Source organism: Poromitra crassiceps, assembly GCF_964638095.1.
Source record: "Poromitra crassiceps genome assembly, chromosome: 3".
Lineage (NCBI taxonomy): Eukaryota > Metazoa > Chordata > Actinopteri > Beryciformes > Melamphaidae > Poromitra > Poromitra crassiceps.
In genome coordinates this window covers 68,630,453-68,653,748 of record NC_139625.1, presented here as the reverse complement: position 1 = coordinate 68,653,748, position 23,296 = coordinate 68,630,453, and the positions used below count along the sequence as shown (strand labels likewise).

Sequence of the window (23,296 nt, the reverse complement as noted above, 5' to 3'; positions counted from 1 at the left end):
TCCACAGAAAGAAAGAGCACGGCCCGGCGCTCCAGCAGGTCTGAATCAACAAGCCAGGTTTTCACAACACAGAGAGGGGGCGTGGCTTCTTTCACTGCTCCCATCACAATAACTTGCATGTCTCGCTAGATATATAATAGTCTTTTGTGGGCATCTAGTGGTGCTGAATCTGACAAATAGTGCCTTTAAACAATAAAAAAGCCACCACACAAGAGACTACCTTGGAAACCCAGTAGTAAAGTGGTCGAATTAAATGAGTAACAACTGTACCATTGCAGAGTTGTGTCTGGGGGAAGCCAGTGGGGTATGAGTCCTGGTCGCTGCACTAGCACCTCCTCTGGTCGGTCCGGCGCCTGGTCGGTGGGGAGGGGGACTGGGTGGGATAGCGTGATCCTCCCATGTGCTACGTCCTGCCGGTGAAACTCCTCGTTGTCAGGTGAAGATAAGCGGCTGGCGACTGCACATGTATCAGACGAAGCATGTGCTACAACTCTCCCCGGATTGGCAGCAGGGGGAATTGGCCAAGGACAATTGGGGAGAGAAGGGGGGAGGGTGTCATGGAACATATGGGAGACAGCTATTTCAATGTGTCTGTATAGCCTACTCCCTACTGTATGGATGCATGTGTAGCTACAAGGATTCAAGTTGGAGATACGTGATTTCTGCAAGACTCCCTCCGTCATCTTTATCCCTAACAGCCCAGGTCATTTTTATAAGCAGCACAAACCACATCGTCTCTAAAGGTCAAATTGCTACTAAACAAGGCAGTAAAGACATGTCACAATAAAATGAAAATGTCATATAAATTGTGTTTATTGGAAAATCTTTCATGCTATGATCATAAGTTGTTCAATCAACAGTTTATGAACAGAGATTTTAAAGCAGATATATTTTATAGTAAAGACGGGAAAGCTTTGTCTCCATATGTTTGCAGGGTCAGATACTGTGAATAGTAAAATGTAACCTCATATTTCAGTCTTGTGCCATAAATCATCCGAGTCTGCGTTATCCACTGGGTTATTCTATTAATTAATCTACTAATTGAAACTGTAACTTTCCTGGTCAATGCCAGTTAGACATATGTTTTGCATTATCCTTGAAGGTCAGCTTGCTATAATACATTGATGCTGGTAAAATGTCAGCTTACAGTACATGCCTATTTTTGGCTCATGTCATAGCTTGTGCAACCTGCCCAGTAATAAAGACATAAGCCACCTCAAATGTTCTCCGTGTTTCAAAGACAGTAGAGAACACACACACAAACAAACACACACACACACACACACACACACACACACACACACACACACACACACACACACCACAATCTGGCAGGCCCTAACAATGAGAAATGGCTACAAGGTCTGGTGTGTGTGTGTGTGTGTGTGTGTGTGTGTGTGTGTGTGTGTGTGTGTGTGTGTGTGTGTGTGTGTGCGCGCGCGCGCGCGTGTGTATGTGTGTGTACGTGTGTGAAGACGATGCAAGATATGCAAAACATGTGGGTGACTTGCCGGTAATTTAAACTGTAAAGTACCGCACATATTGACATTGTAATAGAAATGTCATCTGTCGGCATTTGCTGTTTGGATTCAATGTGGGTTTAACATGAAGTGTACAGCAAAGTTGCACTTTGGTTTAGACAGTGAAGATACACAAGGGTAACTCCGGTATTTTTCAAGCTGGACCCTATTCTCCCATGCTTTTGTGTCTAAGTGACAAGTGGGAACAACAATTTTTGAAGTTGGTCCAGTATTCAGCGTGAGCACTTCAGCCGGCAGCTGTGAAATAGGCTGCAATGTCATCCGACGGGGTACAATGCTCTCCATTGTTTTTGCCACTGACCAGCTCAGATTGTTATTATAAGTGTCTGACAACATTATGGAAAGGACCATGTGGGTAACCACGTCTCGCGAAAGTTGAGTTGTTACAGGAAAACAATGGTAGTCGGAGAGGAGTGCTGGGAGGAATTTGTTGTGTTGGAGTACAAACAGCGTAGCTTAATGTTGTCTAAATTGGATTTTATAAGTCATAGCTGAATATTTATCTGATTTAAACAATGTGGATGAGGACTTTGAATTCAATGGCCGACCGTATTTAGAGTATACGTTTGAAGCGCTTCTACAAATTGAAGAGAGACATTGGGGTGCTTGCAAGGTCGCGAAGCACAGAGACTAGTGGTGTTACTGTGGCTGCTGTGGCCCTACAGTATGCTGACAAGGGCTTTCCAGCCGTCTCTGTCATGAGCTTTCCGCTCCAGCTGACTCCAGGTGTAGCCCGTCCTTTTGGTGTCTGCATCAAGGTCCTGGCAACAGGTGTTTTGTTGTGCCCCCTCTTCCTTTTTCCCTGAGGGTTCCAGGTTAGGGATGTGCTGCTGATGTTTGCTGCAGGCTTGCGGAGTGTGTGGCTGATCCCAGTGATGGGCAAGCTACTTGGAAAATGTAGTAAGCTAAGCTATCAGTTACTCTCGATTAAATATAGCTAAACTACATTGAAGCTATCCCCAGAGAAATGTAGCAAGCTAAGCTACGAGCAACATGGCAAAAGCAGCTTGCTACATCAAAGCTACTTTTTTTCTCACATTGAATCAACTTCATGTGAAAGAACAACTTTCCACCAAACAAATAGACAGGCAAAAGAAAATCTCATTTTGATTGTTTATTATATTATAAAACACACTGAAAATCTCACTGGTACGATATTCAAAAACAGACAATAAAACCTGAACGTCTTCATCACTGCCAGTGGCTCCCTCTGGCTCTGCCATCTTTCAAAGTTCGTTGCTGATGTGACTTCGCCAGCACATGACATATTTTGCCCTACCCAGTCTTCATTGCCTAAACCCAACCCAATCAGAGGCAGAGTAGTGCCGGGTCTTGCTGCAAGAGAGGCAAGGATGCTAAAAAGCAAGGATGAGACAACAACACTTGTCTGTCATAATGGAACTGGAAGTGCTTTATTGGCTACACAGGCACACTTGACATATGCAATGTCTCCTCCTGTTTAATCCAAACCACAGCAGAAATCTCCACTGCGTGCTTTGCTCATGGATTTTCTCTGGCGAGTAGCTTGTAGCTTTTGCAGGAAGCTACAAGCTACTTGGGTCTATAAATAGCTTAGCTACTGAAAAAGCTACTTGGTTCAAAAGTAGTGAAGCTACCACCAAGCTACTGAGAAATGTAGTTAAGCTATGTAGCTTCGCTACTTGTAGCAAGCTACTGCCCAACACTGGTGATCCAGCTCCAGCACTTTATTGGATTTCCTCTGAGGTCACTGTTGCTGATGGTGATGGGCCAGCTAATCTGGAGGATTCTTCTCAGGAAGGTCTGTACCTTCATTGTTAACACTGTTGTCCTCCATGTCTTTGTCTTCCATTTTAAATCATTGAATACAATGGGCTATATCTTCCCAAAAGCGCAAATTTAGCGTTTGCGCTGGTTTAACGCCGTGCGCAATGCAAATTGGGGGCGGACACAAGCGCATGCCTGTGATAATTGTACTGGGCATTGGCTGCCACAAGCCAAAGCAGGCATTTCAGCGCTAAAATGTGATAGATGGCATTATGCTATCGTCAGCAGCGCGCAATTACTTTGCGGTAAGAGCTTTGAAAAGGACCTCTTACGCGCAAATACCTCTCTGCGCTGGGTGTGGTGCACGGAGATTACGGCTGCTCTCCCAGCTCAGAGAGGTATTTGTGCAGTGGAAAGTGGAATTCCGTTTGGATATGTCATTACGCACAGCCTTGCCATGCCAAGACATCAAATTATGCTGCTACAATTGGGTATTAGCAGATAATTCAGTGAGACAATCAACTATAACTCACTGAGAAACTTTTATCACATCGCAAAGAGGGAAATTAATTGAGAAAACTTGTTGGACAATGGACATAGGCTATCAGAATCAGAATCAGAATCAGAAAGACTTTAATGATCCCAGGGGGGAAATGGGGACAATTACAGTAGCTCGCTCACAGAACACACATAGCATGAAGTAAACAATAGTAAATGCAAAATAAGCAGAATAAGAAGAATAAGAATACAACATAGCATAGAATAAACAGTAGTAAATGCGAAAGAAGCAAGAATAAGTAGAATACGTCTAAGTGAGCAAAATACGTAGAGTAAGTATACATTACGTGCAATTATCTTTATTGCACACCGGCCCTATACGTTACACGTGGCTCAGCCAGGCACAGTTAACCTATCGGCTGGCTCCACTCCACAGGGGATGCTTTTTTTTGCTGATTGGCGGGGGAGCAAAACTCTGCAGAACACCTGGCGGACGGCGCAAGGTGGAATGCTTGCAAGAGCAAACAGGTGCGCAAAGCGATATTAGGGGATAGCGCCTGTCAGAAGATAGAGGCCAATAATTTTAAAACCAAATACCAGACCACCCATGTAGTTGGAGTACATTACAGTATATATGTTCAAGTGACAGTTCTCCTTTCAGCAACATGACATGCAAAATGTATCGTGCAACACCGATCATCCTCTCCAGCACACACCCCATGTTTGGAGTGCGGCGGATTGAATGTCCAGGTGCAGCCCTTGTCTTGCTGGTGAGGTTTCAACTCTGGGTCTTCTGAGTTTATCTGCAGTTCTTCGAAGCTCCAATGAAGTTTGTGCCACTGTCGGAATGCAACAGTGTCACTGGCCGTCTGATAGCGGTGAATCTCCTCAAAGCGTTGATGAAGCTGGATGTTGAACATTTTCTCTATGACCTCGATGTGCACCGCTTGTGTACTCAGACAGGTGGACATGACTGCCCAGCATTTGCTTTCTGCATGGCCACCTCTGGTCCTGTGCGATGAGATGGTCCAAGCTAAATTCTCCATGAAGATCATCTAAAGCAATGCTATGCAACCTTGCCCTACTCAGGAGCCATTGACAAAAAACATATTTGAAAGAGCCACAATCCAAAAAACTCCCTTTCTTCCCTGTATTTATTTTATTTTATTTATTTATTTTAAGTAGGACTTAAAAGAGCCACAACTACCCATAAAGGAGTATCACTGATCTAAAGCCATGTTTGTTGAAGAGAGTGGTGGCCATGGAGCCTTTGGCAGGAAGGCCACTATGTGCCCCGAAACCAGTGTTGGTGGGTAGATCTCTCATCGGCACTGGGTTCTGCCACTGCCCTGAAGTTCTCTGGAGCTGGGAGCTCTCACCTCATGCATGTAGATGGCATGGAGGCTCAGCTCTGCTGAGGCAAACTCTGAAACCAGTGCATTGCTCCAGAGGTGAGAGTCGCTGTTAGACATACTGTCGATAATGTCGATAATAGTGCAATCCCTGTGGTACATGGTGCACTGAGGTGGACAGAGAGGACAAGACGCTGGCAGCCGCAGAGAGAATAGGGTGGGCCGGGACACTGACCAATACATTGTCAGGCTCAGGCGCAGAGTCAGTGGACAGCAGCGAGGTGCAGAGAGGAGCCTCAGAGAACAGCAAATGGGTGGAGGGACCTTCTTGAGCCTCATGGTGCACCTTCTCCTTCAGATGGCTGATGAACACTGAACTCTCCTGGGGGGGCTGCCAGTGCGGGTTCTTGATAGTGAAGTGCACGAGGGACAACTCTCTCTTTCCGTTCTCAGCCTGCTGGTAGACAGAAGCCTCTGTCTGGCCCTCTGACATCCACATTGGGTTTCCATGGCATCGGATGCTCTGTGCGAAGGAGCAGATGTCCCCAACTCCAACCACCGCCACGGTGAAGTTCCGGAAGAAGTCAATGATCTGCAATGACTTGTTTCGCAGGGGGAAGATGAGGATGAAGGGTGTGACAATTGGACTGAGCAACTCCTCCAAGATGAACATTGCTTTGTACTAGGGATGGGCATCGAATTTCGAATTTTCGAATAATCGTTGTTATTATCAAGGTCGACTTTTATTATTGAAAGTCGAATTTTTTTTTTTTTTTTTTTTTTTGTGTGTGTGAGTGAAATGTTGCATTGTCTCCCCTGATTCTAAGTATAGTCGAATCGCTTGGTTTGAGCAAGTAAAACAATTTTTATAAGCATTTTAAGCAAGGTTTATGGAAAAATGGATGGAGGATGAAATCCCATGAAGAGGGAGAGGGGGTGACTTTGGCACCCCTTTGGCACTCAGACCTGAGCCTACTAAATATTTAATGAACCACTCATGATTGTCAAAACTGTTTTTTATTTTCGAAAATGTCAATGTCATGTAACCTGTTCTTTACTTCAGTGGTGCAATGCTTGTTTGAGCTAAAAATCCACAGCAGAAGCTTTTTCTATTAATTAATAAAGCCTTAGACTTAGAATCAGGGGAGACAATGCAATATTTCACTCACAATTGTCTTTTTTCTTTTTTTACATTTTTTCCCCCTTTTTTTTACATTTTTATTTTATTTTCGAATTTCGATTAAAAGTCGACTTTGGCCAGCGAATTTCGAATAGTGTTTTTGCTAGAAATGCCCATCCCTACTTTGTACTGGAACAGCTGTGCCACCTCAGCGTGGGTCTCGCTCTTGTCAGAATTGCCCCTCCAGTGGTCTGGCATGTAGTGAATGTGTGCCGGTAACACTTCATAATACTGTAACACAAAAAATGGGTAGTTACTGAGGAACGAGTAAGGAACGAACCATTAGTTCATGAATAGTTAATGATTAGTTAATGAGTAGTTGATAGGTAGTTCCTTAACACATTGAGTGCCACGGCGCTTCAGTAAAATTGTCTGGAGCCTGTGCCAGATTCACTTCCATTCAGTTGAAAACAGCTATAGAATTTTTTCTATTAGGGCTATATGAACAGGGCTGGACTCTAATGAAACATTGGACACTCCTGCTTCTTTCAAAGAAGAAATTTTGTTTCTAGACAGTTCCATTATGAAATGACAGCCTCTGAAAGAAGAGCACTTTCAAGGGTTTTCTGCTGTCTTTTTTTACTTTTCAAGATAAAGTCACTTTTATGAATACTTTTTGCACTCTAATTTCAAGCACATTCACTGACTCTAGCTACTATTTTCTGATGTAGTGACATGGTGTAGTTCTGTGCAGCCTGCGTGCCCCACCCCCCTCTCCCCCCCTCTCCACCCCTGAGCTGCGGGCTCCTCCCCACACGCACACAGTCTGTTTTCGCAGCCTCGTTTTTGCCCCGGGCGGATCGCAGCGCAACAAGGAAATGGCAAACGGGACTGAAGGAAAAGGTTTGGCCGTTCGGCTTCGGGTGCTGCCTTTCTGGCAGGGAATCGTGTGGAGAAACTATATGCAGACAGATAGACAGAAGCAGAAGAGCTCAGTTGTGGGCGCGAATCGAAGCCAACTGTCAGCTGCAGACAGAGCAATCTATATGGCTCTGGCTGCAGCATGCATCGGTTTCGCTTTGATCACGGCTTTCTCCGCTTTCTCCTGCACAAAGTAAAGGATCTGAGGTGGGTGGCGCAGCTCCCGTGTAGATGTTTAAGGTGGCGCTGTGTGATCCCTTGAAGGGATTCATGCTCACTGGCTGGGTACGACCTTAAACAGCAGAATTATGGAATAATATGAATTATTACTTATTACTTTTTTTTAGGACGTCCACAGACGTCCTTGGCACTCAATGTGTTAATGGTAGTTACTTAAGAACTGACCATTAGTTACCATGTTAACGAACCAGTAAGTAATGATTAGTTACTTCCCTAAAAAAAACTTTTTTTCATTTGTTTTCATTCACTAGTTCATTAATAGTTAATCGGTAGTTCCTTAAAGATCCTTAATGGTAGTTACTTAAGAACTGACCATTAGTTCCCATGGTAGTTACTTAAGAACTGACCATTAGTTACCATGTTAACGAACCAGTAAGTAATGATTACTTCCTTATTTTTTTTTTTATATTTCACTAGTTGTTAAGTAATGGTAAAGTAAGCAGGAAGTAATGGTGCATTCCTTACTAACAACTCGGTAAGATGTACTGCTTTACTTGAGGGGGCACAAACATGGGAACTAATGGTAAAGTAAGCAGGAAGTAATGGTGTATCCCTTAGTAACAACTCAGGAAGATGTACTGCTTTACTTGAGGGGTCACACACATGTTAAGTAATGGTAAAGTAAGCAGGAAGTAATGGTTTATTTCTATAGTATATACCGAGTTGTTAGTAAGGAATGCACCATTACTTCCTGCTTACTTTACCATTACTTAACATGTTTGTGCCCCCTCAAGTAAAGCAGTCCATCTTACCGAGTTGTTAGTAAGGAATGCACCATTACTTCCTGCTTACTTTACCATTACTTAACATGTTTGTGCCCCCTCAAGTAAAGCAGTACATCTTACTGAGTAGTTACTAAGGAATACACCATTACTTCCTGCTTACTTTACCATTACTTAACAACTAGTGAAATATATATAAAAAAAAAAGGAAGTAATCATTACTTACTGGTTCGTTAACATGGTAACTAATGGTCAGTTCTTAAGTAACTACCATGGGAACTAATGGTCAGTTCTTAAGTAACTACCATTAAGGATCTTTAAGGAACTACCGATTAACTATTAATGAACTAGTGAATGAAAACAAATAAAAAAAAGTTTTTTTTAGGGAAGTAATCATTACTTACTGGTTCGTTAACATGGTAACTAATGGTCAGTTCTTAAGTAACTACCATTAAGGAACTACCTATCAACTACTCATTAACTAATCATTAACTATTCATGAACTAATGGTTCGTTCCTTACTCGTTCCTCAGTAACTACCCATTTTTTGTGTTACAGTATTATGAAGTGTTACCTGTGTGCCAACACGCACTCCAACAGCTGTTCTGGACGCCACACTACAGCATATGCTCATCTGGAATGAAGTACCTGGTGATAGTGATAACCACTCCCAGGACAGTGCTAGCAGTCAGAATGTGCGCTGCACTGTCAGAACATCCTCATCATAGACCTTCAGGGCAATGAGCACAGCCAACACTGAGCCTGAGAAGAAGGTGACATTCTTACCCATCACAGTCAGCAGTGGTGATGTAAAGGAGTTCATGTACTTGGAGGTGGGTTTGTAGCCACAACCCAAACGCCGATGCAGCTCGTGGTCCATCTCATTGAAGTGTCGCAGGTACAGCTGACCATAAAGGGACCAGCGTCGCGCGCCCAGGCTTCCAGGCTCTCATCGGATCACGTCTGTATAGCTGAAGAAGGCGTAAAGCACCTGCCACACCATGATGAGGGGCACAGCAGCAGATTGGCCAAACCCATCATCAAGATAAGCCTGCTAAGCTGCTGGGCAAGCTCTAGGCGGTTTCCAGCCCACTTGTACTTGGGGTGCAGGTTCCACTTATTCTGAAACAGTGAGCCAGGCCCCCAGAATAGGATATGCTCAGAGTTGTAATTCAGGCCCTGGGTGAGGAAGACCACATTGCCCAGCAGGGGAAGCTGCAGCTGCACTGGTAGCAGATATTTGTTGACCATGGCCACAATGTAATTCTTGAATCGCAGGATGCGATGGTAGATGTCAAGCTCTGTTAGCTCTTTCTTGTGGATGCACATCTGCTGTTCTCGTTGCAGGCTGATGAGCCGGTCCTGGACTTCCTGCCATGTGAAGTTGCACAGTTCATCCATTCTGATCTTCAGCGCTTTGATGTAGAACTGCCAAATCTCCCAGTAGCTCAGAATGGCCAGGTAGGAGGGCGTTTGCAGAGACTTTATGGCAATGACAAATTTTGTCATTGCCACAAAGTAGGGTGACCATATTTTGATTTCCAAAAAAGAGGACACTCGGCTCTAGGTACTTTATTACATATAGCCTATAATACAAAAAAATAATAACTCTTTTCAAGTCTTACTGGAAAAATAAATACAAAAATATGAAATAATGTTATAAATAATACCTCTTCTGTATTAGAAAATCTTTTAACAAAATATATCTTACAATATTGTCAATGTAATAATAATAATAAAAAATTAGGCTACTTCAATATTTTTTCTTCTTCAGGCGCTATAACACCATTGACAATGGCTTCTGTCTTAGTGCGAGTGCTGCTGAACTTTTTGGCGGTGTCCGAGTCTGGAAATGCCTTTTATAGCAAGGCACTAGTGCAATCCATGGACCTGTAGCTGTTGTGGTGTTTCACAGTATGAAATGCGAATGCGTCCTCCGCTGCATTCCATTCACAGCATCCTCCATTTTCCTGGGTCTAAGAACTTTCAGATCCCCCGCACCTTTATTTGAAAGGGACACATATGTGCCAGCTTTGCACACAGTGCACTCCGCCTCCCATTTGTCCCGACCGGGACGGTAAGTGGGGAATCTTGTCTTTAAATTGTCTCTAAATTCACACTTACGCTTCGGCATTTTGTAGTAGGAGGCTCGGAGCCCCAGTGCTGCTCCGATGTCAGCTCTCTGTGTTTGTGAGTGGGAGGCCCACAAGGGAGGCAGCCTCTCAGGGATTACGTCACACGCAACAGAGTACTATTTAGGTCGCTTTCACATATAAGCTGTTTAGTCCGCTTTAACCGCGCCAGAGTTTGTTTCCTCGGATAGTACGGTTAATTTGGGATGGTGTGAAAGCACAAACGAACTCTGTTGCGGAACAAACAAACGAACAAACAAAGTCTGGCGCGGTTGCAAACATGGGTCTCGGTTCGCTTCCAAGTGAACCCTGGCAAGGTTTGTTTGTTGTGTGAAAGGAAACCGGACTATTCACAAAAGCAAAGAGAAAGCGCCTGTGCATCATGGGTAGAAACGCAGTAGAAGAAGGAAAAACAAACTGCAGCGTGCACACGTGTACTGGGAATGAAACATTATTAGCAGTTATTAGTGGCAGCAGGCTTGAAAAATGGCTCGTGGACAGACATGGGCCAATGAGGAGGTGAAAACCCTGATTGACACCTGGTCAGATTAACATGTATCACAGCTGCTTGCAACGATGCACAAAAACAACGAGGTGTATATGTTGTTCAGCACGAGAATGGAGGCAACAGGGTTCAATCGCCCAGCTGTGCAATGCCACAACAAAGTAAAGAGACTCCGCCAGGATTACATTAAAGTCTGTGACAAGCTTCGAAAAAGTGGGAGCTCGGGGGACGAGAAAGACAAGTTCCCATGGTATGACGACCTGGACGTTATACTCGGTACCAGACCCACATCCAGCCCAAAACACCTTGTTGAATCTTTCCAAGATGAAGCCCGTCAAACGGCATCACCAGTACCGACTGAAAAGTTGGATGACAGCGCTGATCTGGAGGTGGAGGATTCAGACAAAAGCGGTAAGAGTTGTTGTTGATGTTGTTGTTGTTGTTGGTGGTGTGTGTGTGAGACGTGTGTGTGTGTGTGTGTGTGTGTGTGTGTGTGTGTGTGTGTTTGTGTGTGCGTGCGTGTGTGTGACGTGCGTGTGTGTTGTGTGTGGTGCAATGCTTCTCTCTTCATGCCAGAGCTCTCGCATACTCACACACCACTGGCCCAATAAACAACTTGTTTAGCCCACTTTAGCTACACTTTATGTAGTCTTTTTTATAGACAGTATGGATATGAATTGTGATTGTTGGTTATTATATGCCAGGCCTATTTTCTGAACAATTATTGGTTATGATATTCACACTATATAGTTCAACACAGCGAAATGGCATGTTTACAATATTTATTTTTTATTAACAGGGGATCTCAGCTCAGTGGAGGGGCATCCTGAAGATGAGAACACACCCAGCACCAGCACTGACCAAGGCAAGAGTGCCCCACGGTGGGCTATTCCCGGTGCCCAATGCAGGAAAAGGAAGGCCAAGGCTGACCGCGCTGACCGTGGTTTGGAAACCTTTATGCAGCAAGAGAGGCAAATGGATGAGGCTGACCAAAAATGGCAAGACCAGGAGAATGCTGCTTTTGATAATTTTATGAGAATGCAACAAGAAGCAGAAGAGCGCCGTTTTAGGGCTATGCAGAAGCAGCAGCAGGCCACCAGCCAACTATTCTTGCAGATGATGGGGACTTTTGTAAGGGCTATATCGCCCCAAACACCGACCCCGCCTGCACCACACTGGATGCCCACAGCACCAATGATGCCCCCATGACCCTGGCACCGCTCTGACCCCCACAACCCACCAGCACCCATGGACCCCGCCAACAACCCACAAGCACCCATCTACCCCTACAACCCACCGGCACCAATGAACCCACCCAACAACCCACAAGCACCCATCTACCCCTACAACCCACCGGCACCAATGAACCCACCCAACAACCCACAAGCACCCATCTACCCCTACAACCCATCAGCACCAATGAACCCACCCAACAACCCACAAGCACCCATCTACCCCTACAACCCACCGGCACCAATGGACCCTCCCAACAACCCACAAGCACCTACCTACCCCTACAACCCACCGGCACCCAGTGCCCGTCAACACAACCCACAAGCTACCATAAACTACTCCCACACCCCAGCTGATCCCATGGCTCCGCAAAGCACAACATCTTCTGTTCTCCATGATGCTAACCAAACCTTCTTTGAGCTTGAATAGTTTGTTTTTGTAATTGCACACAGAAGGCGAAGTAATGTTGCTGTTGTTCCCCAAAAAACAAGGCTTTTTTTGTACTTGAGAAATGTAATTTATATATATATATATATATATATATATATATATATATATTTTTTTTTGTTAAGCTACCTCTTCTGCCATTGTTCATGTGTGAATATTTTTTCATTTTTGTGTAGGAGTCTCACTTCAGCCCCTCGACAGAAGGTCTGTGTTCTCAGGACAGTGTACTGCAGCAAACAGTTCTATGTGCGTCTTCTCACTCAGCGGCTGAACCCATAAAGAGGATACTGGAGCACTCGATTCACTGGAAAATAAGGATGCGAGAACTAACATTTCAACGCACACAGCGTCTTATTAGACCTGGTGAGACGAGGGAGGAGCCCGGCCGGGTGGCAACCCACAGAGCCCGGTCCCTCTACGTACCAGAGCCCTCCCCCCTCCGGTCCCGGCAGAGTAGTTCCGGAGCAGCGGATTGAGTGGCCCTGACCACGTGACCACCTTCGACCCTTCCTAGAGGGCTGACCGTGGGTAGCTACTGGGTAAATTGGGGCTTGGCCAGCCCCGGCTGGGTCACCTGGGCGAGGGTGTATGATGTTGCGAGACCCGAAACATCCTATGACCCCAGGGTACATCACTGAGGATACATCCCAGTTGCATCCATGCAATGTTTTTTCTTTATAAGTTAGCCTGGCTTAGCCAGTGACTCATAGGAATAGACTACGTGACAACCAGGAATACCGGTAGACTAGTGACCACTGGAGAGTCAGTTGACAGCCGGAACAGGGACGGCACCCGGGAGCAGTATGGGTTAGCGCCCCAGCTTGCGTCTTCCATGAGGAAGAAGCCCAACAATCCACGAGAGGCCTTTTAGGAGGGCCATTCAAGCCGCAAGTGGAGTCTGCAGTGCCACCAATTACTGGTACTGCATGGTATCCACCAAGATACCATCACGTCGGAATGAGATGTTTGGAGCGGGGGAGTCTGGTGCAGCGCACAGGTCCTAGACCTGGTGAGACGAGGGAGGAGCCCGGCCAGGTGGCAACCCACAGAGCCCGGTCACTCTACGTACCAGAGCCCTCTATCCCCCCCTGGTCCCGGCAGAGTAGTTCCGGAGCAGCGGATTGAGTGGCCCTGACCACGTGACCACCTTCGACCCTTCCTAGAGGGCTGACCGTGGGTAGCTACTGGGACGTAAGTTGGGGCTTGGCCAGCCCCGGCTGGGTCACCTGGGCGAGGGGGGGATACCCCGGCTTTCCGAAATGTCGGCACTCCGAAATACCGGCATTCCGACAAAATTGTCGGAATGGAGATCTGTCTCGCCATTGCGAAAGAACCCTAACCCTAAACCTAACCTCTCCCACCCCCCATGCCTAAACCTAACCTGCAGACCCTAACCTAACCTCTCCCACCCCCCACGCCTAAACCTAACCTCCCCCAGAACCTAACCCTAAACCTAACCTCTCCCACCCCTGTATGCTAAATAACTCAAGATGCTATGTCGGAATGGCGGACCTAATATCTTTCGCAATGGCGAAACCTTTTTTGGAGATAAAAAGGGCCGCCTCTCCGAAAGCATAGAAGTCAATGATCGGAATGCCGACACTTCGGAATGGCGAGAGGACCCCGGGCGAGGGTGTATGATGTTGCGAGACCCGAAACATCCTATGACCCCAGGGTACATCACTGAGTATACGTCCCAGTTGCATCCATGCAATTTTTTTTCTTTATTTATATTAAATATTTTCCAGTGAACCGCGTGCTCCAGTATCCTGTTTGGGTTCAGTAGCTGAGAGTTGGCCATTAAAAAAAATAGATCTTTTATTTTATTTTATTTGTTGAGCTACCTCTTCTGACATTGTCCAGAATTAAAAAAGAACTACTGCCGTTTAAGGTTATTTTACCAACCTACAGTAAAATCATGTTACTATTAGAATTTATTTTGCACTATTTTTATAGACCAGGATTTGTACTGATCAAGATTCTCTGGCTCAGCCTGTCCATCATGTCCATCTCCTAGAGCAGGGGTCGGCAACAGGCGGCCCGCGGGCCAAAATTGGCCCGCCTCCGATAATATCTGGCCCGCCAGATGATTTTGAAAAAAAAAAAAAAAAAAATGGGCGATTTTTTTTTGGGGGGGGGAAATGGGAAAATCCATGGTGGTCATTAGTAGTAGTTTTCAAACAAACATGTGAAAGTGAAATTATGTTAGTTATTACAGGCATAGATTGCATAGCAAGTAAGCATTGTAATGTTAGCCATATCCCTCAATCATACAACACAATTAATAATTAATTAATATATTATATTATTATATTATTAATAATTAATATTTAATTAATAATAAATTATTTGCTATCACAAAAACAACAATTTCATACCAATTTCAGAGCATTTATTCAGAAAAGTCGTGAACTTACAGATTCTGTGCTTTACAGTCAAATAGCCAACACAAATATGAACAGTGCAAATTGTTTCATTTAATGACAACAAAGTTAGCTCAAAGATTAAATTAAGTAAAATAGAAACAGCATGTTCAAACGCACACCGGCTTGTGGTGGGAACTTGGCACATATGTGCTCCTGAGAGAAAAACGAACAGTCTGTGTGTGCAGTCTCGCTGTCTGTCTGCACTGTGCACTGTGACACTGTGACACTGTGCAAAATCGGTTTCATTTAATAAAACAAATTACCGTACAGAAAAACTAGGCTCAAAGACCAAATAAATATAATAAAATTAAAGCAGCTTGATTGATTGATTAAAGCTTGATTCCGGACGCACGCCAGCTTGTGGTGGGAACCTGGGACATATGCGCTGCGCTCCTGAAATTACAGAGCAAAAAAAGAAAAAGGAGAACGCGAAAAGAAATTAGGCTACTATTTAAATAAAATCAAGCAACAATGAATATGGCTAATAAAAACATAATGACATGCTTAAAAGGCTACTCACTTAATGGGCAAAGTTGCATCTCCCTTCAGTCACGATCTTTTGGATGTCTGGAGATATGGATGTCACTTTAATCCGCAAGCAGTTCTCCAGATTTCTGTGCGTCAGGCGATTCCTCTCGTGCGTCTTGATGGCATTCATAGAAGAAAAGGACGACTCACAAGTGTAGGTGGAGGGAAACATCGTCAGCACATAAAAGGCGAGTTTTTTAACCCATCTGTACTCCTCTGAGCATGCTATCCAAAAGTCATCCACGGATTGCGCACTTTGGAGCGCATCGCTGACCAGGGAGGCTGTTTGGAAATCAATCAGCTCCATCTGAAATGCGGCCTCATCCAAAGAGGGGATGGTTTTTTTAGCTAGGGAGGAGAAATCCTCACTTCGGACAGTGAGTGGGTCACGGACAAAAGCGATGATGTCCCTCGGAATGGAGTAGTCCTCAAACCTGGACTTGAAGTTGTCCTGTAGCTGTTTGATGAAATTCACCATCGGCCCTGTCACTCGTCCCCGTGTCTGTGATTTTAGTGTAGTGAAGTGCAGGAGCCTGCCAGTTGATATGTCTGACTGGAACAACTCCAGTTTCCTGGTGAACGATTCCAGCTTTTCCACCAGCTCCACAATGGTTTTGCCTCTCCCCTGTAGCTGCAGGTTAAGCTGGTTCAGATGGCCAAAAATATCCGTTAAAAATGCTACGTTGGACATGAACATTTCATCTTGTAGAAATGCAAGGTGCTCGTCTGCAGCTCGCATCTTGCTTAATCTCAGGAAGGCCTTCACCTCATTCAGTAGCGCACAGAAGCGCTCCAGCGCTTTACCTTTACTTAACCAGCGCACGTCGTTGTGGAGCAGCAAGTCATCGTCAGTGGCCTCCTCTGACTCAGCCACAAGTTGTCGGAAAAGACGATGCTGAGTGCTTGATGTACCCCTGATAAAATTAATGACACGCATCACCTTAATAACCCCCTTTAGCTCACCACTGAGCCTGGCGCACAGGACACTCTGGTGAATGAGACAATGCAATCCGTGCATTTGAGGCGCGATCTCCTTCAATCTGCTCACCAGACCTCTGTTCTTTCCAACCATGGCCGGTGCCCCGTCTGTCACGATGAGGTTGATTTTCTCATCAATGGCCAGAGAAAAGTAATTGGCCTTACTCAGACCACTGATAACGACTCCATGCACAGCATCCGACAGCGCGTCTATGCGCCGGACAGCGGACCGCGCAGAGAGAGGCACCTGTTTCACCGAGGCGATCACACCATCCATTGACTTATCAGTAGCCAGCTCCTCCAAAACTGCCACCATCACATCTTTAAAAACCTCTGCGTCAGTGAATGGTTTGTTGTGCCGGGCGAGCACCCATGCTGCTTTAAGGGACGCACTTGTGACTTTTTGCTGCGCTGTGAGGCCTCGTACCAGGATCTTGCTGCTGTGTGCATATCCTGCTGTCAGTGCTTCAAGTTTCTGCTTGCGTACCCCTGTCTGGAGTGGATATGCATCTTTGAAGTTGCCATGCTTCGTGTCGTGGTGCCGTCGGATATTGTATTCTTTACAAACTGCAACAGCCTCGTTGCAGATGAGACAGACTGGCTTGGCATTTATAAAATCAGGTAGGATGAACGCATACTTTTCCCTCCACTCTTCTTTGTAAGTATACACTCGCTGTCAACTTTCCTTTTCATTGCTTTGGACAGTGACATTTTGTCTCGCTAGCTAGCTAGTGTCTTGCTGTCTCTGCACACAACGTGTTCTCCAGCGCAAACAATAACGAAGTTAGGAAGTATCGCGAGAAACGTTACTAAAGGATAGCCCAATCCTGAGAGTGGGCTAAATGTCCATAAAATAATTAATACTTTAGTTAGGCCAAAATAAGTATTTATTTTTCAAAACGGAAATTATTTATGTATTAAAAGACAGTCTGTGTAAGTGGGTGATTAATTTTTTTTTTATGTTTAATAGGGAAAAAAACTAGTCTCGCCTGATGATGTGATTTTGGCCCGCCATTCAGTTGCCCAAAAAAAATTGGCCCGAGGCCAAACTTAGTTGCCGACCCCTGTCCTAGAGGATCCTCATCTACCCATTGTTCATTGTTAATTTCACAGAAGTTGTGTAGAACACAACATGCTGTGATAATGTGGCTGACCAGAGAAATGTGTGCATCACATCTTTTGAGCAGACATCTCCATCTACCCTTTAGCCGTCCGAAGGCCCTCTCAACTGTCATCCGTGCCCGACTGAGTCGATGGTTGAACTGGGTTTGAGCTGGTGTTACACCTCTTCCCTCTGGAAATGGCTTCAGCAGCCAAGGCAGCATCGCCAATAATGACTCTGGGCACATCCACACCTTCAAATGTCTCGGTCCAGCCTGGAAACAATGTGCCATTCTGGCCCCGATGATACAGAGAGTTGGCCAAAACTCTGGCATCATGGACTTTACCTGGCCAGCCCACATTGATGTCCCAGAATTTCCGTTTGTGGTCCACTACACCCTGCAACAAGAGAGAGTAGAACCCTTTCCTGTAATCTGCGGAGTCATCAGCTGGTGCCAGGATGCCAATGTGGGTCCCGTCTATTGTCTCTGTAGCCCTGTAGGTCTTGATGTATTGTTGTAGCATGATCCGGTTTATGGCTGTGACAACCTGTTGGGTAATTAAGCAGGCAGTGGACATGCCAACACCAAACAAATGGGAGATTGATCTGTACTCCAGATTTGTTGCCAACCGCCACAGACATATGGCGACCCGCAGTTCGACAGGGACAGGGCGTCGGTATGTGGTGTTCTGGCGGGTCAAACTGGGCCGCAGGATGTTACAAAGGTGCAGGAAGGACATTCTTTTCATCCTGAAGTTGCTTTGCCAGTCTCTGTCGGTCCAGTTGTCACTTATATGTTGCCACCAACTGCAGGGACGTGGATTGGCCCACATGGTCCTGTAGGGACAAAAAGTATTTCAGTATAAGCAAACTGTTTACTTATTAATTGATTAATCTATGTGTGAATTATTATAGTGGATATATTTTAATTATAATTATAATCTATAACAGAGGCCTTGCACAGAATGTTTGGGTAGTAATCTTTCTATGTTACATGCAGCCATGCTGGAAGAAAACATAATAATAATATAGGCAATGCAAGAGATAAGTGTTGATATATGACAAATAGATCAAGAAAAATATCATAATTTGGTCTTATTACTGGATCTTGTAAACAAGTCACAATACAAAAGGAATGCCATGCAGTGTTTGCCTAGGCTACTCCCATTGCACAGAAATTATTAATTGTAATGGTTACAGAGACAGCCATAACAGAGATGACTGGATTGCATTTACTATTTCTTAAATCTGTCAAATTCAACCTTGCACGCAATTACGGACTTGTATGATTAATGGATAACTTTTCAATAGGTCCTGTGTAGGCGTACCTGGCTCGTCGTCTGTGTAAGAACAACAACACCTCATTGTCTCTCATGGCGGCTCGCAGACGCCTTCTCCTTCTGTTCTGCCTCGTATGTCTCATCTGCAGAATGAAATGTTCAACAGCTCGCTGCCTCATCTGCTGCTCATATTGGGCGCCTTCTTGTAAAATATGGATTTGGTAGTAACACCATAGTAAAACCAGAAATCCCAAGATTGCATAAAGGTGCTCTGCTCTTGCTGCTCCATGGTTTGTTTGTATTTCGCGGATTTGCTACTAGTCTAGTGGGTCATGCAAGAAGAATGCGGAAGTGGAGAGATTTCCCCTCTTTATTCTGTCCAATAGATGAGCGACCGTATCGTCCAGGCGACATTGTTCAGAAAGGAGGGGGTCTGGCTGGGCTGCTCTGGCCCGCTTCAGAAATTGCTGTGTGAAAGCGAACCGGACCAAATGAAAAGTGAAACAATGTTGCAACTTCACCCCCCGAATCGCACCGAGTCCGCCAGCTTATATGTGAAAGTGACCTTAAAGCGCCAGGCACCGTTATGTCTAATGGTCCTGTGAAAACCCGGACATTTTCAATAATTAATAAACCCCCCAGCCCCCCGGACAGGACGTGAAAAGAGGACATGTCCGGGCAAAAGAGGACGTATGGTCACCCTACCACAAAGTCACACCTGACACCTCAGTGCTGCCACTAGTACAATCCTCCCTCCTGTACACCTGGCATTATTTGCTGAAGCTGTACCGGGTCTTTGTTAGTACTTAATGAACCTGTCATGTATAATGTTGTTGTACTGGAGGTTACCAATAGATGGCACTGTAACATTACAATTGTATGCTGTGCTGTATATATTGAGGTCACACAAGTAAACACCGTTCAGTCTGCTACACGCTGTCTCATGCTTGGGTCTGATACAACACATGGTGTCAGAAATAGTCTGCAAAAAAGACGAAAACGAACCCGTAAAGTGAAAAATGGAGCAGCAAAGACCTCCAGGAACGTTGAGCCTGGAAGGAAATCTGTCTGAAAACTGGAGAGTGTGGCTACAAAAGTTTGAAATATATCTCGTCGCAAGTGGAATCGCTGAGAAGTCGGAGAAAGTGAAATGTGCCACTTTTCTTCATGTCGCGGGAGACGACGCCTTGAAAGTATTCAATACTTTTCAGTTTGACGATGATGTTGACGACCTGGAAGTCCTGAAAGAACTCTTCAGAAGGTACTGTGAGCCGAGAAAGAATCTTACGTACCAAAGACATTTGTTTTTCACACGTGTGCAAGGAAATGCAGAGTCAATTGATGCATACGTCACAGACTTAAAAAACAAAGCTAAAGATTGCGAGTTTGGAGACTTAAATGAGTCATTGATACGAGACAGAGTTGTATGCGGGATAACAAATGATCAGATCCGAGGCAGACTGCTAAGAGAACCGGAGCTAACACTTCAAAGAGCAGTTGACATATGCCGTGCAAGCGAAGTGAGCCAAAGCCAGCTTAAAAAGCTACATGAAGAAACTGAAGTGCCAGTTCAGAAAATATTCAAGAAAAAATCATATGGAAACAAAGAAAGGCCACAAACAGCACAATCAAAGAGAGATAAGCCACAAGCTGACTGTGGAAGGTGCGGATATAAACATGAGCCTATGAAGTGTCCTGCATATGGCCAAACGTGTAACTCGTGTCACAGAAAGAATCACTATGCCAAGATGTGCAAGAGCCGCGGGCAGACAGAGCACCGACGGAAAATACAAGGAATAGAACGTGACACAGCAAATGATGATGACATGTTTATTGGGACAGTTATGAAAGAAACAGACATATGTCATGTGCAAACAGATAGAGATGACTGGAAAGTAAAGCTGAAAATAAACAACCAGACACTCTCAGTGATGATAGATACAGGTGCTGACTGTAATGTAATATCCAAAAGAGAGTTGGAAGAGTTGAAACTGGATAAAAATAAACTGCAAAAATCTTGCTACAAGTTAGTGGGCTTTTTTGGGCAAAAAGAGAAACCACTAGGGCAGAAGACCATAAAATGCCAATACAAAGACAAGGAGTATGATCTGGTCTTTCAAGTGATAAAACAAGATGCAAGGGCAGTAATTGGAAGCTCATCTAGTGTTGAACTAGGCATGGTGAAAAGGTTGTATGGAGTGGAAGAAGGAACAGAGACAGACATTTTGAGTGAATATGAAGATTTATTCACAGGACTGGGCTGTGTTCCTGGAGTTCACCATATTCAACTAAACCCAGAAGTTCCACCAGTGATTCATCCACCGAGAAAAGTCCCAATAGCACTGAAAAAAGACATAGAGAAAGAATTAAAACGAATGGAAAGCATGAATGTCATAGAAAAACAAACAGAACCCACAGATTGGGTCAGCAGCATGGTGACTATAGTGAAACCTAAGAAGATCATGATATGCCTGGATCCACAGGACTTAAACAAAGCGATAAAAAGAGAGCACTATCCTCTGAAAACAGTGGAGGAAGTAGTTGCAGAGATGCCGGAAGCTAAAGTATTCTCAGTCGTGGATGCCAATCAAGGCTACTGGCAAATCCAGTTAGACGAAGAGAGCTCCAAATTGTGTACGTTTAACTCACCGTTGGGCAGGTACAAGTTTAAGAGACTTCCTTTTGGAATATCTTCAGCACCAGAAGTGTTTCAGAGGTGCCTGTCACAGCATCTGGAAGGACTGGAAGGAGTCGTTAATGTAATGGATGACATTCTGGTCTGGGGAAAAGACAAAGAGTCACATGACAACAGGTTGAGGAAACTGTTGGATCGACTAAGAGACATAAACTTGAAATTAAACAGAGACAAATGCAAAATCGGACTAAGTGAACTCAGCTACATAGGACATGTGCTGAGCAAAGATGGATTGAAACCAAACATGGATACAGTGCGAGCAATACAAGAAATACCAGAGCCACAAGACAAAACAGCACTACAGAGATTCATGGGGATCATTCAATACCTGGCAAAATTCATCCCAAATCTCTCAGAAGTGTCTGCTCCACTCAGAAAGCTACTGGAAGGAGAAACCATCTGGCATTGGGAGTGTGAACAAGAAAAGAGCTTCACAAAACTGAAAGAGCTTGTGAGTAACACGCCAGTGTTGAAGTATTATGATGTAGAAAAGCCTGTCACACTGTCAGTCGATGCCAGCGCAGGTGGTTTGGGAGCAGTGATCCTACAGGAAGGACATCCTGTAGCATATGGCTCTAGGACACTAACAGACTGTGAACAAAGATATGCTCAAATTGAAAAAGAGCTGCTGGCGATCGTATATGGCTGTGAAAAATTTCACCAATACCTGTATGGGAGGCAAGTTCAAGTTGAGTCGGATCACAAACCATTGGAGACGATTTTCAAAAAAGCACTCCACAAGGCTCCAGCTAGGCTGCAAAAGATGTTAATGAGACTGCAAAGATACAGCCTGCAGGTGAAATACAAGCCTGGTAAAGAAATGCACATTGCTGATGCATTGAGCAGAGCCAGCCTGAAGGATCGCTCAAATGACACAAAGGAAGAGGAGTTGGATGTGAGCTATATAATTCAACAATTACCAGTTTCAGAAGAGAAGCAACAGCAGTTCAAAGATGCAACCGAGCAGGATGAGGAACTGAGACTCGTCAGAGCCGCAGTACAGGATGGATGGCCTGAGTCGCGGAGCCAAGTTCCAAAGTCAATACAAAAGTACTGGACTTTTAGAGAGGAGTTGTCATACACTGAAGGACTGTTGTTCAAAAACTCAAAGCTGGTAGTGCCTACAAAAATGAGAGAAGAGATGCTAGAGAAAATTCATGAGGCGCATATGGGAATTGTGAAGAGTAAAGAACGAGCCAGAGATATCCTGTTTTGGCCGGGAATGGCAAAACAGATCGAGGATGTTGTACAGAAATGTGCCGTGTGCAGCAAACACAAAAATCACAATCCCAGAGAGCCCTTGATATCTCATCCAGTCCCTGAGAGAGCGTGGTCCAAAGTTGGAATGGATCTGTTCCATTTCAATAATGCAGAATATCTTCTGTGCGTGGACTATTATTCTAAGTATCCTGAGATTTCAAAGTTAAATGGGACTACAAGCAAGCACATCATTACAGCCCTAAAGTCTATATTTGCAAGACATGGAGTACCTGATGAACTCTTTTCAGATAATGGAAGACAACTTGTGAGTGCAGAAATGCGGGAGTTTGCAACCAACTGGGAGTTCAAACACACCACCTCAAGCCCTGAGTTTCCCCAATCAAATGGACAAGCAGAAAGAGCCATTCAAACGGTCAAGAATCTGCTGAAAAAAGCACAGGACAGTCTCACAGACCCGTACATCGCTCTGTTGGAGTATAGAAACACGCCGCTGGATGGAGTAGGCTACTCCCCTGCACAACTGCTCATGGGTAGGAGGCTGAAAACAAAAATACCTGTGTCAAAGAGTCTGTTGAAGCCACAACTGTACAAACATGTACGGAGCAGGTT

At 44.8% G+C, this 23,296-nt stretch overlaps 1 pseudogene across 1 annotated transcript; it reads right to left on the bottom strand.

The window, feature by feature from the left end:
* Positions 1–4,851: 4,851 nt before the first annotated feature.
* On the bottom strand, positions 4,852–9,649 carry LOC310774224 (autophagy-related protein 9A-like; annotated as a pseudogene). Its single transcript has 4 exons — positions 8,729–9,649; positions 6,447–6,536; positions 5,010–5,819; positions 4,852–4,866 (listed from the first exon to the last, which is right to left on the bottom strand). The product of its transcript is annotated as an autophagy-related protein 9A-like (transcript).
* Positions 9,650–23,296: the final 13,647 nt, after the last annotated feature.